Below are 16,515 nucleotides of genomic sequence, written 5' to 3'. Positions count from 1 at the left end.
TTTATGCTATTCCCTTGAAATTCCTACTTAAAAACATAGAGAAATAATAAATGCACATGTTTTATTGGCACAACCCTAAACCTATGTTTAATAAACATTTTAGCAAATCTAAAAATATCATGGTAGATAAGTTTGACACTTTTACATCCCTTTAAACCTGCAGCCAAGCTTTCTTGTTAAAAATGATTAAGAAAACAACTTAAAAGAGAAAAAAGAAGTCTCCTCTCAACTGAAGTGTTCTGGTTTACAGTTTATACAAGAAGCCACATTTAAACTCAATAAAAACCTATAAGAAAAGCTCTAGAGATTAATCCTTAAACTATATCTATTGTATTAACAGATAAAAATAACTTCAAAATAGAGACTCTTCAGTAGGGGTTTCATAGATATGTAGAGCCCCTCACAGATGAGACACCAGAAAACAAACTCCTTTAGCTCCGCTATCAAAGATCTGAAGGACGCAGCCAGAGGAGAAGTCAATCTCAACAAACCTATCACAGGTATCTTTCAAAGAAAAATCAGTATCTTAAAATGGAAAGAAAACCCTCATTTTAGATACTAAAATATGGCCTCTATACTTCAAACAGAAATATTTTATTTCTTTTCAGTTATATACAAATCCTTGGCTATTTCTACAAAAACGAACTAACTGTTCATGAATTAGGGTCACAGTATGATGGTTGCATTTTTATGGGAAGTACCAAGAGGATGTCACAGTGCTTGTCTGAGCCTGATTCTATAGTTCAAAGATTAAGCCAAGAAAAATTCTACCTAGGATGGAAAATCAAACCATCAAGAGATATCTAGGATTCAGATAGCTTTCTTAGGAAGATGGAAGAATTATTATTGATTGGCCCTAATAATAAAACTTGCAACTATTGCTTTTATTTACTGGTGGGTAAAATTATGCCTTGTTTTATAATTAAAATCGTACATACCATGATGTGCAAGTGCCTATCATATATTTCCCTGTCTATGCTTGCTAATGTCCCAATGACCAAAGCTTTTTTTTTCACACAAAATATTCTAAGTAGGTATGGAATTACAACTTGTAAATACTGTGTAAAATAATTAATAATAAATACTGTGTAAAATAATTAATAATAGTTTGTTTTGTCCGAGTCATGTGAAAAAAATATTTAAATGAATTTGGTTTATACCTTAGGAAAGAAGGTAAAACCATGAACTGGATGATGGATATGGAAAGAAAAGGCCTGAATAAAACTGATTCTAGAATAAAGGGCTAATGTGCCTGAGGTAACAAGCAAAGTTCTTTAGAGCAGGAGCCAACTTCCAGTAAGAATTTCTGTTTGTTATCTGTTGATGTTGTACCAAATCAATGAGAAATGCAGTTGCTTACAACAAGCGTCAGAAAACTACAACCTGAAAGCTAAATTGATGCAAGGCCTAATTTGGTCTACCGCTGCACCAAGACAGGTGTCCTTATTCTTAAATAGTTATGACATAGAATATTTTATATGTGTGACATGTGCAAATGATATAAAACTAAACTTCTTGTGCCCATTAATAAAGTTTTATTAAAACACAACTATGTTCATTTGCTTACTGTCCATGGCCTCTTGTTAAAAGAGGAAAGAATAGAATAAAAGATTAAAAGATAGAGTTGAGTTATTGGAACAGAGATTGTATGACCCACAAAGCCTAAAACACTTGCCACCCTTAGAGAAAAAGTTTGTCTACCCCAGCTGGAAAATAATATTGATATATTAATTTTTTTGTGACATGTGCCATAGTTAAGGTCATCTACATGACTACACTCATCCAGATGCTTGGCTGGAGCTAGTACATCTGTGATGGTCTCTCGAACTCTCTGACTCTGTGTTTTCTCTCTTGATATAGTAGTATTTCCTAAGATATTTGGTAGCATGAAGGCTAATTTCTAAAAGGGAACGTTTCTAGAGAACATGCCCCAATGTGCATGCGCCTATCCCATATTTACCTTTATGCTTGCTATTTTTCTATCAATCAAAGCAAAAAAAAAAAAAATTGCCAAACTCAGAATCAATGTGGGAGACCGTTAAACAAGGCCTGGACACTGCAAGGTATGGTCTAGAGGGACAAGCAATGTATGAGTCTCTAGTGCTACTTAATTGTAATGTATTCATGTTTCTATTACTTTCTGTTACTTATAAATAGTAAAAATATTTAACTAAAATTCAGTTTTAAAAATTCAATTTCAGGTTTCTTTTTTGAGTGTTATTCAATGTCCCATTGTTTCTACTGTCTTTCACTTATTTCCTTGTGTGTTTTGTGATTTTTTAACTATAATCTTATTTTCCATGGAACTTTACCCATGGGGATTGTGTTGAGGATGTAGACTTCCTTCAAATAACTTGCATTTATTTTGGACATGATTATTATTTTTTCAACCAACTATATTATCTGAATTCAGAATGAAAAACTCTTAAGGCTAGCTTATCACTATTAATTCTCAGGGAAAGCTTTTTCTTCCCACCTTGCTCTTCATTTTGAAGGAGATTGTTTTTTGTTATTATTATTATTTTTTGCTTTTTTAATTCAGCAAGAGGTGAGAGAAAGTGACTTGATGTTTAGTGCACACTTACCCTAAAGTTATAGTCATTTGAAGTCCTAATTGTATTAGAAGTTCCACTAGAAGGCTTACCACCTTGAGCCAGTCCCAGAAATACATAAACAATGAAGTTCAATTTCCGTAGGTTTTATTTTACAATGTCCTTAGGGCAAGTAGCTTGTTCTAGTAAAATGCTATTTGCCTCTCTTTCTTCTTTCTTGTTTTAAATTAGTTTTTGGTCTCAGGAATATTTATTTATTTATTTATTTATTCATTTATTTATTTATTATTTATTTTTTATTGTTAGCTCCTTAATGCAATTACAAAGTTGGTTTACTTTTATTTATTTGTTCTTATTTATTTAATTTTTAAGATTCTATACCGGTTTTTAAAATACTTTTCAGTAGGAGATGGTCATCTATATATTCCAGCCTTATGCTGGAAACAGGAGAAGATTACTTCTTCTAAAAGTGTTTCTAAATCAAATTTTATTTTAAGGGCTTATATAAAAGAAAAAAAGAATATTTTTCAATAGAGTATTTACTTAGACTCAATTGTTATAAAGATTTTACAACATTACTTGTTCTATTCACATTTTCTGAGGTATTTTAAAGAAAATCCCTGACTTTATATCACTTTACCCTATATATTTTTATAAGCGTCTTGTAAAACTATGGAGCTTTCCTTGCATCACCACAGTATCCTTTCCATGCATCACAGTATTAAAACTGCTTCATATCATCTAATATCATGTTCATTTGAAAATGAACATGTCATCTCAAAAATGGACTTTTTGTAGCTTATTTGAAACAGAATCAATGTTCATATTTCTTTTTTTAATTTTTTATTTATTTTTTATTTTTAATGCTCATTTTTCTATGTATTATATGTCTTATGTCTCTTTTAATCTAAATTTGCCTCCATTTATTCCTGCTTGCTTGTTGAAGATAATTTTTTCTATAAAAAATTTATATTTTTCTTCATGCACTTTTAAACAACTTCAATCCTGCTTTTGTGTTTCTCCATATCTGTTCTTATAGAAATCACCATGGAGGTTCACCTGGGTGGCTCAGTGGTACAGTGCCTGCCTTCAGCCCAGGGCGTGATCCTGGGGTCCTGGGATCGAGACCCACATTGGGCTCCCTGTGAAAAGCCTGTGTCTCCCTCTGCCTGTGTCTCTGCGTCTCTTTCTGTGTATCTCATCGATCAATAAATAGAACCTTAAAAAAGAAAAAAAAGAGACAGAGAGAGAGAGAAATCACCATGGAATACATTTTGCCAGTCCCATGGAGATTTCTAATTTCCCATCTTGCCTGACCTCTCAATAGTAAATGTGCATTTATATAGAGACTGATCAACAATCATCCAATCATCCAACAATCAACTGATACTGAGTGAAAAGCATGAGGTGAGTATAAAGATAAGAAATCACAAAGCAGAAAATATATTGAAAACAAGGAATAAAGTATCCTCAGGTAAATATATTGTTGTGCAAACATACAACACCCCATGAAATAAATTTAAAGTGCATATTTTATATAAAAGTTTGATCTTTTAAGGAAATCACCTTTTTGAATGTGGACTTTTTGTTTTAATATGTGTGAGAGATACCATATTACATAATTGTGAGGCATTGATAGTAGCTAAATCATTTGTGGTATAAAAGGCTTATTATGTACACAATACTTAGTACTGATAATAGAAGTCACATTTATTGAAAAGTACTAATGGATTCACTCATACTGATGAATAATCCAACAGTTAATAACTATTGCCTCCTTTCCAGGGTCCAAAATGTTAATGAATATATGGATGGTTGCACAGGCATTGAGTGGAGGAGATAGCATTTGAACCCTGGCTGGACTGTAGCATGTCTTCTTTCTGGGGAAACTTAGCTTATAAAAACACTTCAAATTAGAAGAAAATATCAATAATTCCTTGCAGTATAGAACCATTTTTTTTCTTACTTGAAAAGGAGCTAATTTCCAGAATACCTTTCTAATTTACCCAGGGTTTCTTAAATGGTTCCTGAAGAGAAAAGTTTTCATCTTCTGGTATCAGCTCTGCATCCTGGCAGATAAAATAAACTAGTTAGATTTGAGTAAATTAGCCTCGGAGCAGAACCATCTTTAAAGAGTATTAAGATAATGCACAACAATTTTTGCTTAGATGTGATTCTTTGATAACATTAAATTTAATTATCACACACACACACACACACAAAAATGAGTCCAAATCACTTAACTATTTCCACACAAAGTCTTCTTCCAAATTGAGCTAAGAGATAAGAACTTTGTTCTTTTTATTGATGACTTTATGAACACAATGTAAGCCTCATGTGTTCCATTCTTTCAATTACCACTGCCTTTCTTCCTCCCGATTTCTTCCCCAGTGAAAGGAAAATGTAATACAACAATGAACATGTTCAAAATTTAACTGCCTTTACATCCTTTGAACCAAAAGTGATTTGAGGAATAAAGAATTTTTGACATGCAATTTAAATCTACCCTAGATAAGTGAATTGACTAGGGAGAAATTGTTTTAGGAAAAACCAAGGTCAATGAAAATGGGAAGCACATTAGAAATATTTGAAAGGAACGTTCTCCGTTATTTGTTCTATATAATTGTGATTTGTTAAATGCATTTCTTACTTTTACTTTTTAATGCAAATACATTTCATTTGAAATAAAAAAAAAATGCTTCCACAGCTCAAGGGTCACTTGGAAACCAAATTGCTTGACTGTATTACTGAACAAAAACAAAGCTGAAGCACAAACCCTCTTCTTTTTTGACATGTATTTGGAGATAGGTAGGAAGACACTGTTTTTTTTTTTTTTATTGTTTTGTTTTATTTTTTGCTTTTTTGTTTTAAACTGACCTTCCCGGGATCCCTGGGTGGTGCAGCGGTTTAGCACCTGCCTTTGGCCCAGGGCGCGATCCTGGAGACCCGGGATTGAATCCCACATCGGGCTCCCGGTGCATGGAGCCTGCTTCTCCCTTTGCCTATGTCTCTGCCTCTCTCTCTCTCCCTCCGTGACTATCATAAATAAATAAAAATTAAAAAAAAAATAAACTGACCTTCCCTTAAGGCCTGCTCATGGAAGTGTAAACAATATAAATAAATCGACCATTAGCGATTATCATATCATAATTCTGTCGCCTGTGTATGCTGAGATCACACATATACCTGCCAATATACCTGGGAAGAATTGCTACATCAGAGCTACATTTGAGTTTTTGGCAGGCAGGCCTGAGGAAGAGTGATCTGGAACAAGTTTTACATCCTACTTAGAACAAACCACTAGTATTCCCTGAAATAACAGGTTACCGTACAAAGATATGGCCTGGAATGTACCCCTTTCACTTTGGTTCATCTTCAGTTTTAGTTTGTAATTTACAGTTATTTGACTTGTTTGCTTATAGCACAATCCCACCACAATGTATTAAAACATGAGATACCTATTATTCCTTTATCATCTGCATTTTTCAAATTTCATACTCTACTATATCCCTAGTATGTCAGTAGTTCTTGGATAATAAAAACATAATAATAATAAAAGGGTAAAACTCTTATACAAATGCAGCTTGAGGTCTATAACTGTAATGGTACCCGGGAAGGAGACAATGAGGAAAGAGAAGAAAGCAAATGCCTTCATGTACAGGGAATGTGGTTTAAGACCCTGGATTTGAATACAACTTCCCCAGAGAAGTTTGCTATAATGGAATTTCCAGAAAACTTCCTTTGTTCCCATAAATGGACTTGAGAAGCCCAATCTAAACTTTTGAAAACTATAGTTATGAGATGTCTATATTTTTTTTGAGAGAGAGAGACATAGAGGGAGGGGTAGAGAGAGAGAGGGTACATGTGCAAGGGGAGAGGCAGAGGGAGAGGGAGAGAGAGAGAGAAAGGTAAGCAGGCTCCTTGCCACCCATCACAGAGCTCCACACGGGGCTCCATCTCACGACCCTCAGGTCATGACCTGAGCTGAAATCAAGAGTCGGTCATTTAACCGACTGTGTGACCAAGATGCCACCCCTCCCACCAGTTATGAGAGGTTATAAATGACGATCAAAGCCGTTGGAGGGAGAAGGATGAGTGTGTCTTCCATTCAGCTAGTTTATAGCGTAGCTTCTTTAGTGGTTGGTGTTGAGTAAAAATCACTGACATACCACAAGCACCCTGAAGGACAGGGTAAAAGAGTACTGAGCGTGTTAACCACCTATATGGTAACAGGGCTTCGAGGCGAGGAAATTTTTTTGACAGTAAAACAACTCAGGATAATACATCTCTCTCTTCATCATTAAATGTGGCAGAATTTTTAAAAAGTGACAAGTAGATATAGTGAAAACAGAAAATTACAAGGCAGAGAACACAAGAGAACCAAGACAGTGCTACCGGATTCCATGAGGCTGGATAGAGTATTCCATGAGGCTAGAAAATCTGTTAATGAAAACCCTGGAAAACTATCGCTCTTGTTTATAAATCACTTGTTCATCATATGACAACATGTTGACTCTTTTTGTCCTACATACGGAAGAATCCTTACATTCATACTTACTTTCTTCACCAGTCTTGTTTCAGTCGATTTGGCCCAAAGCCTTGGATGTGGCATCTGACAGTTTGATAGTTGTCACTGGTCACTCTCTGGTACTCATTTTCTGCATGCTCTCTGATTTTCATCAACTCCTTGGCAGTTTGGACTTCATTCGAAACAGTCACTGAATCCCCTACGTCTTTCTGACTAACCAATTGAACATGCCGGAGAATCTGTCAGGTGCTCCAGCGATCTAGGCTGTAGGTGCTGTGATGGTGAACTTCCATGCTGATGACCAGCAACCATTCCAGAAATCTTTAGACCAAAACTAGTGGCTTTCGAAACAGCCGACAATGGTCTGTTGCCCATCTAGAGTTTTAGCATCAAGAGTACAGAAGCCATTGGAGTAATGACCTTTCACAGAGACCCTTAAGTCACGGTCACAGGATTCTCTCTAAGACTTCCTACCTCCATCTATGCCCCCGGCTGGGTGGGTGTCTTTTGCTTCTTTTGTAACTGATCAAACTTAAAGGAAATGTTTCTTGGATCTCAAAACCTGCTAGTACTCAGGCCACTGAGTTCTCTAAGTAAGACTTGATCTTCGTATCCTTCTATCTTCTCAGCCATGAACTGGTGCAAATGCATGTGCTGCCCTTTCACTAAGTAGATTGTCATTTTGAAGTAGTAGCCGGACATCCTCGAACACATCATTAAATTCCCCTGGGGATGCATGAGTGAGGATTTCAGCAGCTTTGTGCACCTTCTTTTCCTACAACACCAGATTCTCCAAGTTGGTGGGATTGGGCTGCTCTTGAATTTTCTACTTTTAGAATCCTGCTTACTCCTTAAGGATATTAACCTCATTGTATAGTATACGTGTCAATAGTTAAGTTAATTATAGACACTTAACTGAGTATCTATTACTTTCCCCAGAATGGGCTACACTCTGAGGGTAGAGAGATGAGTAAAAGACAGTGTCGGTCATTACTTAATTTACTTAAATTCAAATAAACTTTACGGACAATGATGCCTTAGCAAAAGGCTTCTTGAACATTTACTAAATGCTTGAATAAATCAAGAATAAGGGAAAAGTATTCAGTCTAATATTAATGTTTGCAGTGAAGTTTATTTCTTTATTTCAGGAGAGAAGATATATTCCTCAAAAATAATCTTGGTTTTATTTGCTCCAATAGCCTTTATAAAACATCTATTATTATATTTGCATTCAGTTGCTCATCATCCTCATTCTCCTTAACTATAATTTTACCCATTATCCTAAAATCTCTAGAATATATTTCCTGTCTGTATTTGAGCCATTGTGTGTATGTATGCCTAAGAGAGAGAGAAAGAAGTTGACTGATTAATTCTCTATATATGATAATTGTATCCGGAGAAATGGGGAAAACTTATAAAGAGCCCTTGAATAATAAAGTCAACATTTGAAGCAAAGCAAGCCCCAGTTAGAATTCCTTTAGGGAAGATAAACGTCTTCTAAGATACTATTTTCAGACAAAACTGCAATTAAATGGCACCAATATTTCAAAGAATCAGGCATAGCATCTCCTATATTGTAAATGGACTTAAACTCAATCTAAAATCCAAAAAAGTCTTGATGAGGCTAGTTCAAGTTAGGGGAAGGAAGGAAATAGAAAAGTAACACTAGTCTTATATTTCATATTTTTATTGTCCTAATCTTCTATATTTAGGATATTTTTTATGTCACTTTTTTTATGTCCCTGAATTCTAATCCAAACTTTATAAAGTATTGTCATTTATCTCATAGGATTATGATAAATTGATAAATATCATGTATAGTCTGTTTCAAGAATTAGAATTAATGTTATAACATTTTTTTAAAAATTGAATAAATAAGGAATATTTTTGCAAATAGCAAGTTTGAATTTTTAAAAGGTTTTATTTATTTATATGCGAGAGAAGAGGTAGTGACAAAGAGCATGAGCAGGCAGAAGAGGGAGAAGCAGGCTCCCCACCCAGCAGGGAGCACAACATGGGGTCTGATCCCATGATCATGGGATCATGACACTCAACTGACTGAGCCACCCCGGTGCCCCCTGAATTTTTATGCCCAAGGTTTTAAATATTTAAAGCCATTTATGTCTAAATGCTTTTAAATTTTTTTAATGTTTCTTAATCCCAAAAGTATCCTGTAATTACCTTTAAAATATTATATAACAATATTTTTAAAAATAATGAGATGGAAACATAGCTTCTTTTACTCTTCTTGAAGAATGATTTTTTATACTGTTGTAACTATGAACCATACACACAAAAAGACAAAAATCCCTTTTTAACAATCCCCATTGGCATTTCACATTATTTGGTTTTTAGAAAATTATCATCATAATGAATTCATTTCTAGTCAAAAACATCTGAACAGTGTTTAATGAGGGAAGATGCTCTGTATTTCATGTTGAGTTTATACACAAAGGACATGCTCTGCTCTCACATGGAAAGGAGAATACCATGACAAGATATCCTCGCATATCTTAAATTTCCAAATTCCTGGGACTTCTTGTGGTTTTTGCTTTTACAGACTTTTTTTTTTTTTTTTTTTTGCTTTTATAGATTGATATTTTGAATATTTGGGATGAGTGGTATGGGAGAAGGACAGAGATTGATGCCTTTAGAGCTAATTTTACATAAAGATGCAAGAAAAGAAATCACGAGGCATTTGTTCCACTTAAAATATAAAATAAAAAAAATATAAAATAAATGAGTGAATGGATGAATAAATAAGAATACGTGCATAATGAATAAATAAATAAACAAATAAAAGAGAACTGTCTTGACATTAACCACACTGGGTGCGTGGTAGACAGTAGTTTTAGGCCGGCCACAGCAGGACACTGATGCGACACCTAAAGTTGGGATCATTCAAACAGAATGTATTTGCAAAAGACTTTTTTTTTTTTTTTTACAAAGAGTCATGTGATCATGTGATCAATAGGCTGCCACTACTCCCAGGCCCAAGGGAACAAGGTAGAGAAAGTCACACAAGGAAGCCCCCTTTGAGTGGAGCTGGATACATGGGTCAAGAATAGAGCCACAAAGAGGCAACCTCAAGTGGTGGTGGGTAGAGACACTCTGCTCTCACTCGGCTTTTTCCCCGGGATCCTCTGCCAGGGAGATCAAGTGACAACTCAACAGATACACAGCAAGGGCGTAGCCCATATAGGTCAGCTTCCTGGGCCAGAGAGCTGGGTTTACAAACGTGGGGTGTGGATCTGGGACGGCCAACAACAAATACGTAGCTAAGAATACACTAGTATATTTTGAATGGACAGATAAGGGATGGCGAATTCTCATTTGTTGTAGACAGTTTGTTACCAAATATTGGGGAGAAACTAGTCATTTATTTTTCAAGGTAAATAAATGTATTAGATGTTTTATTTCTGTATAGGAAATTATCATGATCAATATTTTAGTGGAATGTTATCACTATTAACATTAAAGCATTTTTAGGATTATAAATAAATTCTATGTTTATAAATTAAGGGATATATATCACATATATATCATATATATCATATATATATGACACATATATATATGATTTTCTTGAGGTTTCTAAGCTAATTTCACATATGTTTGTATTTCGTTTGATGAAACTGCAAGATCCTTTACCCATTGCTTTAAGATAATAACATTAAAATTGCTACACAAGGCAAGGATGTTTGTCATAGCAGTGCTAATTAGAAATAATGTTTTTAAAATTGTCGAACGATGAGCAATGTGACTTCCAAAATTCAGTGAGGGGACTCCTGCGTGGCTCAGTGCGTTAAGCAATCAAGTCGTGATTCCGGCTCAGGTCATGACCTCAGGGTTGTGAGACTGAGCCCCATGGCCAGCTCCCAGCTCTTCAGGGAGTCTGCTTCTCTGCATCTCTCTCTGCCTCTAACCTCATTCATTCTCTCTCTCTCTCTCTCTCTTTCTCAAATAAGTAAATAAATAAAAAATCCTTAAAAATCAATGAGGTATTTTGTACATGTATAAAAATTTGTAGCAATTTGTTTTTCCTGAGTCTGTCAATATTGGTCCAACTTGCCAAAGTGTAGCACACTTTAATATATAGCTAATTATAATCACAACAGAGCTAAAAGTAAACCAATCCAGGAAATAAATGTGTTCTGTAAATTAATGGAAAACGGAAAAATTATTATTGAACAGGTTGCAAAATTCTCAAATTTATGTAATCATGTCTTCAGATAAATAGTATTTGTGAGAGGCAGATACCATTGGATAAATTCAATATGCATGATCAAACACCTATAGATGATTCTGTAAGATACAGGATCTAATTTGAAGTGATAGACTATACAAAATAAGGTTATATTATAAAACAGTTACTAAACTGGTGTATGTCTGGTGTGTGGTATATATACATATTTGGCTTTCTGAAAGCATATTCTGGACGACTTTTAAATGACACAAATATTAAATAAGATGGAAAGTTGCACTGTACTTTTTATCTTTTATTAATAGAGGCAGGAATTTTTTTACATTTCTAAGAGATTCTCAAACCAGGAGAGGACCTTAATTTGAATTATATTCTGTGGAGTGCATTGAAACTTTTCAATGACATTTGTTCCATTTGAAGTCAAGAAAGTAGTTTCTTGGGTAGCATTAATAATACTGAATGTTCTTCAGCTCCTACCTTACGGGCCAATTCTTTCAATTGTACAAGCAGAAAGATTTTGTTAAGTGTCACTCTAAATTACTCAGGATATTTTAAGTTAAATTAGCTCCTGATCCTTTTCAAAGTTTGCTTAGCCTCATGCATTTTACCCATTCTTAAAGTCATCCTCTCTGTTATTGAATATTATACAAGTCATTTAGGGAACAAATTCAGTAATATGTTGGCAAAATATGGAATTCCAGGTTTATTAACTTTTTAATTGAACCAGAGAAGTTTGTAATGAATGAAATCAGAATGGCCAGTATTTTTTATACCCAAAAGAACTGAAAGGTATATTTCTTTAAACTCTGCTACTTTTATCCAACAGTTTGATAACTTGAGTATTAAACAATGAATATTTTTAAATAAATTATTTTAGTGTTATATTTCCATTAAGTTTTGCTTATACACTTACATATTTCTCTTAAAGAGAAATCTATATCTTGCTCAAATTAAACTATATATCAAATTATAGAAATAATATATAATAAATAATATAATAATAAAGAGAAATCTATATCTTGCTCAAATTAAACATCTATATCTTGCTCAAATTAAACTAAAAGTAAACTTCTAAGTGTAAAAGGGGTGAATGTACAAAATTCCATTTTAATAGCCCAGTAACAAATTGGTAGAAAATATTATCAAGGATGCAGTTAAAATGGTTTGGCTTGATAAAGAAACAAATACAGAAACATTCACAGTTCTCTGAATATTTTGATTCAATTTTCATCTTTACATAGGAGAACGGAAATGTTTAATAACAATTGCTTATTACCACACCATGACTGCTGGATTTATTACATGTGCTTTCACCTAAGGCCAATCAAGTTTGCTGGAAACTTCTATATCAGCAGCATCGTATAAACCTCTGCTCTCTGAGCTTAGACACTAAGCCATTTAAGATTTTTCGTAGTGGCAGCCTGCACTGGCAGTTCGTACTCCTCAATGCTTGCTTTTATCCTATTCTGTTACCATTGCTAACGCTATTCTTCTTTGGTTCCACTTGTGATTGCACCGTATTCCTTTAAAAAATCATTTGTGGACTCTACAGATTGCAATTTTGAAGTGTCTTTGAGATTATGTTTCTAGAGAGTCCTGGGATCCATTTCCTTTAAAGGACAGAATTTTAAGTGTGACTGGCATATGACACCAAGAATTAAGTAAATGAAAGCCTGCAGGAAGCAGTCCAGGCAGGAGGCCTTGCGCTGTAATGGAGGGAGATCAACCAAAAGGAAAGCATGATGCTGGAGGATGGGAAAGAGGAGGCTGAAGGGGTCTGACAGGGTAGAGAACGTAGTACATTAAACAGCTCTGTCTTTATAATATAAAAGCAGGAAATTACGAAGCCCTGGAGGAGTTTCCAGCAGGAAGGTGACATGGTCAGGTTTGCATTTTAAAGTATCACTGATTAGATTATGCAGATTAGATTACTGGGAACAACAACAAAAATGCCTATAAATTGAACAAAAATGATAGATTATTAAAAAAATGATAGATTATTACAAAAAAACCATAAACTCAGTTTGGGAATCTAGACAAATAAATTATTTCTTGGTTTCTAGTGCTTAAACTAGATAATCAATTAAAAAATACTATACATTTTCCTCACTAAGAGGAATGGGGTTATATATACAGACCTAGTTTAAGAATATTTTCATTCATTCTGGATAGCTTGAATTGAGAGAAAATAGTAATTTGTTTAAGGAGATCAATTTAGGTAGTGGTGGCTAAAACTTTGGGGGACAGACCTGAAATGGAGAATTTTGACTAAGAACATGATTCAATGTGCAAAAGTAATTTATGATGTGGAGAAATTAAATTCAATACATTGGAAAGTCTAAATCCAAATATAGGCTATGGGAAAACCATTTGAAAGTAGTAAAGAAAAACAATCCATTTTTGAAAAAAATAGTTTTTGTAGGGAATATTTTTTAAAAAAATATTGCAAAAGATAAAAAAGTGTAATGAGCTCCCATGGATCCACCACTCCGCTTTTATAATATTTAACCCACGGCCAGTATTATTGTATCTACACACCACTTACTCCCGGGTAAATTTGAGGCAAATGGTAACAGCATATTAATTTATGTATGAATATTTCAGTGTGCCTGTAAATGGCAAGAACCCCTCTTTTCTAACATAGGTAGCATCAGAAACTTACTCTCCCCCAAATCCCCAGGATCCCCTTGATCTAATATTACATGTCCAATCATGTTCATGTTGTTTCTCTAATTAAAACATAAATATTCCTTTTCTTGGCTAGTCTCCATCTTAGTTTGAATTGGAACCCCAAAACTTCCATACTCTAGTCTAGATGCTTCCAGGAACTTTTACTTTTACTTCAAGTCTAACTATTTTACTTGAATATGTCTTCATGCTGGAAACACTAGTGTAAGAAACGCATAGTGCTCTGTCATTATGTAGTTTCACATCTTTTTATTTGTTGTTGATTCCAGGAATTTTCTTGGATTATACTTTTTAGTATTTCTTCTATTCCATTTATTTCATTTTCTTCTTCAGAGAGGTATATTATGTGTATTTGGTTTTATCTTCATTCTAATTCTTTTTTTTTTTTTAAGTAGGCTCCATGCCCAATGCAGAATTTGAACTCACAACCCTAAGATCAAGACCCGTGGTCAAGAGTGGGATGCTCTACCAACTTAGCCACCCAGGTGTCTCTCTTCTAATTTTTACCTAAGTTCATTTACTTCTGTTTTCATGTTTTTATTTTCTCTGATCACTGCTCTTGTATACTTCTGATCTATGTTGTTGGCTCATAACTTCTGTCATTTCCTTTATTTCTCTTCATTCATTTCAAAATATGAGGCTGTATTTTTCACTTGCTTTGTTAACATGAATTTCTAATGCACCTTTTTCATTTGTAAGAGGCTAATCTCTTCCTCCTTTTTCTTTTTTTCTGTAGCTTTTAAAGGACAAAGCCATAATCTTTTTTCACTGCTCTGGGATGCATGAGATGAATTTCAATTACTTCTAAGAAAGTAATCTAAGAAAGGAATGGACCAATATCACTTTTCTAGGGCCACCACCCTCAGGTTCCCTGTCTTCTCCTCTCCCGTGGATTAAAACAGTAGGATTCACCTTCTGGAGGTATTAACCATCTCATCTGAACTATCCTAATTCTTTGCTCACTATGTGGTCCAGTTGGGGATATTCTCCTCCTTAGCTTGACTTGAGAGAGCTCTGGGGTTCCTTAGTTTCTAGGGTTCATGTGCATAAATACCTCCACTACTTGAGCACTAGCGACTTTCCTTTATCTCACTGCATTCATTGGGAATTGGAAGCGTCAAGTGCTATCAACCTCCAAAACCACCAGTTTCAGGTGCTGTGTTAGGATTGCTCCCTGAGTCTTACAGTTTGTACATGATGATGATGCTCAGTGCTCAGCCATTAAGAGCTATCCCATGATTTTCTTCCATGTGACTTTTTTATAACAATTGTTCTTGTAGCTATTGGTGTTTATCTCAAACTATTTACATTTGGGGGCCAATGGGAATGAAAATATGTCAGCCACTTTGGGTGTAGGATTTGTCTTACCTATTGTCCAACTTGATTCTGCTTTTTTTTAAATAATGAAATTCTTTTTTTTTTAAGATTTTACTTATTTACCCATGAGACACACACACACACACACACACACACAGAGAGAGAGAGAGAGAGAGAGAGAGAGAGGCAGAGGGAGAAGCAGGCTCCCTGTGGGGAGCCCAATGCAGGACTCAATCCCAGGACTCCAAGATCACAACCAGAGCCAAAGGCAGAAGCTCAACTATGAACCACCCAGGTGCCCCTCCACTGTATTTCTAAGGAAAAACAAAATCTGTACAAAACACTATATAAAGAATGATCTCATTTTAATAATAACAAAAATATGGATGAATATAAAGATGAGTGTTTGCCAAAATAGTAAATAGCAATAATCTCTGAATGATGGGATTAGAATTTTTAAGACTTTTATCACATTTATGGGGATCCCTGGGTGGCCCAGTGGTTTTAGCACCTGCCTTTGGCCCAGGGTGAGATCCTGGAGTCCCAGGATTGAGTCCCACATCGGGCTCCCTGCATGGAGCCTGCTTCTCCCTCTGCCTGTGTCTCTGCCTCTCTCTCTCTCTCTCTCTCTCTCTGTGGCTCTCATGACTAAATAAAATAAAATTTAAAAAAAAGACTTATCATAATTTTATAGTATTTTGTTACATTTTGTTTAGTTTTTTTACAATGAGCAAGCATCACATTTATTTATTTATTTTTATTTATTAATGAGAGACACAGAGAGAGAAAGAGGCAGAGACACAGGCAGAGGGAGAAGCAGACTCCCACAGGGAGCCTGATGCGGGACTCAATCCCAGGACCTAGGGATCGCAACCACAGCCGAAGGCAGACGCTCAACCACCCAGGACTCCCAAGCATCACATTTAAATTAAAATTGGGCTCTTTCTATTTTTACAGATAGACTAGGAAACATTTGGAGCTGCTTTTCCCTCTGCCTGTGTCTCTGCCTCTCTGTGTCTCTCATGAATAAATAAATAAAAGTATTAAATAAAACAAGGAGAAAGAAGAAGAGGAAAAGGAGGGGGAAATAAGGCAACGTAAGTCACCTGTTGAAGCTCTAGTCCTACTACCACACACACACATGAGTCTGCACTAAATGTTATGATCCTACAATCCAACTATCTTGCAGCCTCCTGCTGTTCCTGATAAAGTTAAATGTTAAATTA

The 16,515-nt window shown here is 35.0% G+C and overlaps 1 protein-coding gene and 1 pseudogene across 18 annotated transcripts in view; both read right to left on the bottom strand.

Annotated features, from left to right (window-relative positions):
* CDH18 (cadherin 18) overlaps positions 1-16,515 on the bottom strand; it is a 948,807-nt gene that overhangs the window by 603,672 nt on the left and 328,620 nt on the right. The gene's annotated exons all lie outside the window — the stretch shown is intronic.
* The window catches only part of LOC112925084 (F-actin-capping protein subunit alpha-1-like), an 88,288-nt pseudogene continuing 78,888 nt past the window's right edge, over positions 7,116-16,515 (bottom strand).

This window comes from Vulpes vulpes, chromosome 4, assembly GCF_048418805.1.
Source record: "Vulpes vulpes isolate BD-2025 chromosome 4, VulVul3, whole genome shotgun sequence".
NCBI lineage: Eukaryota > Metazoa > Chordata > Mammalia > Carnivora > Canidae > Vulpes > Vulpes vulpes.
The sequence above is the reverse complement of the archived record's forward strand: the minus strand, read 5'-3'. Positions and strand labels throughout refer to the sequence as shown.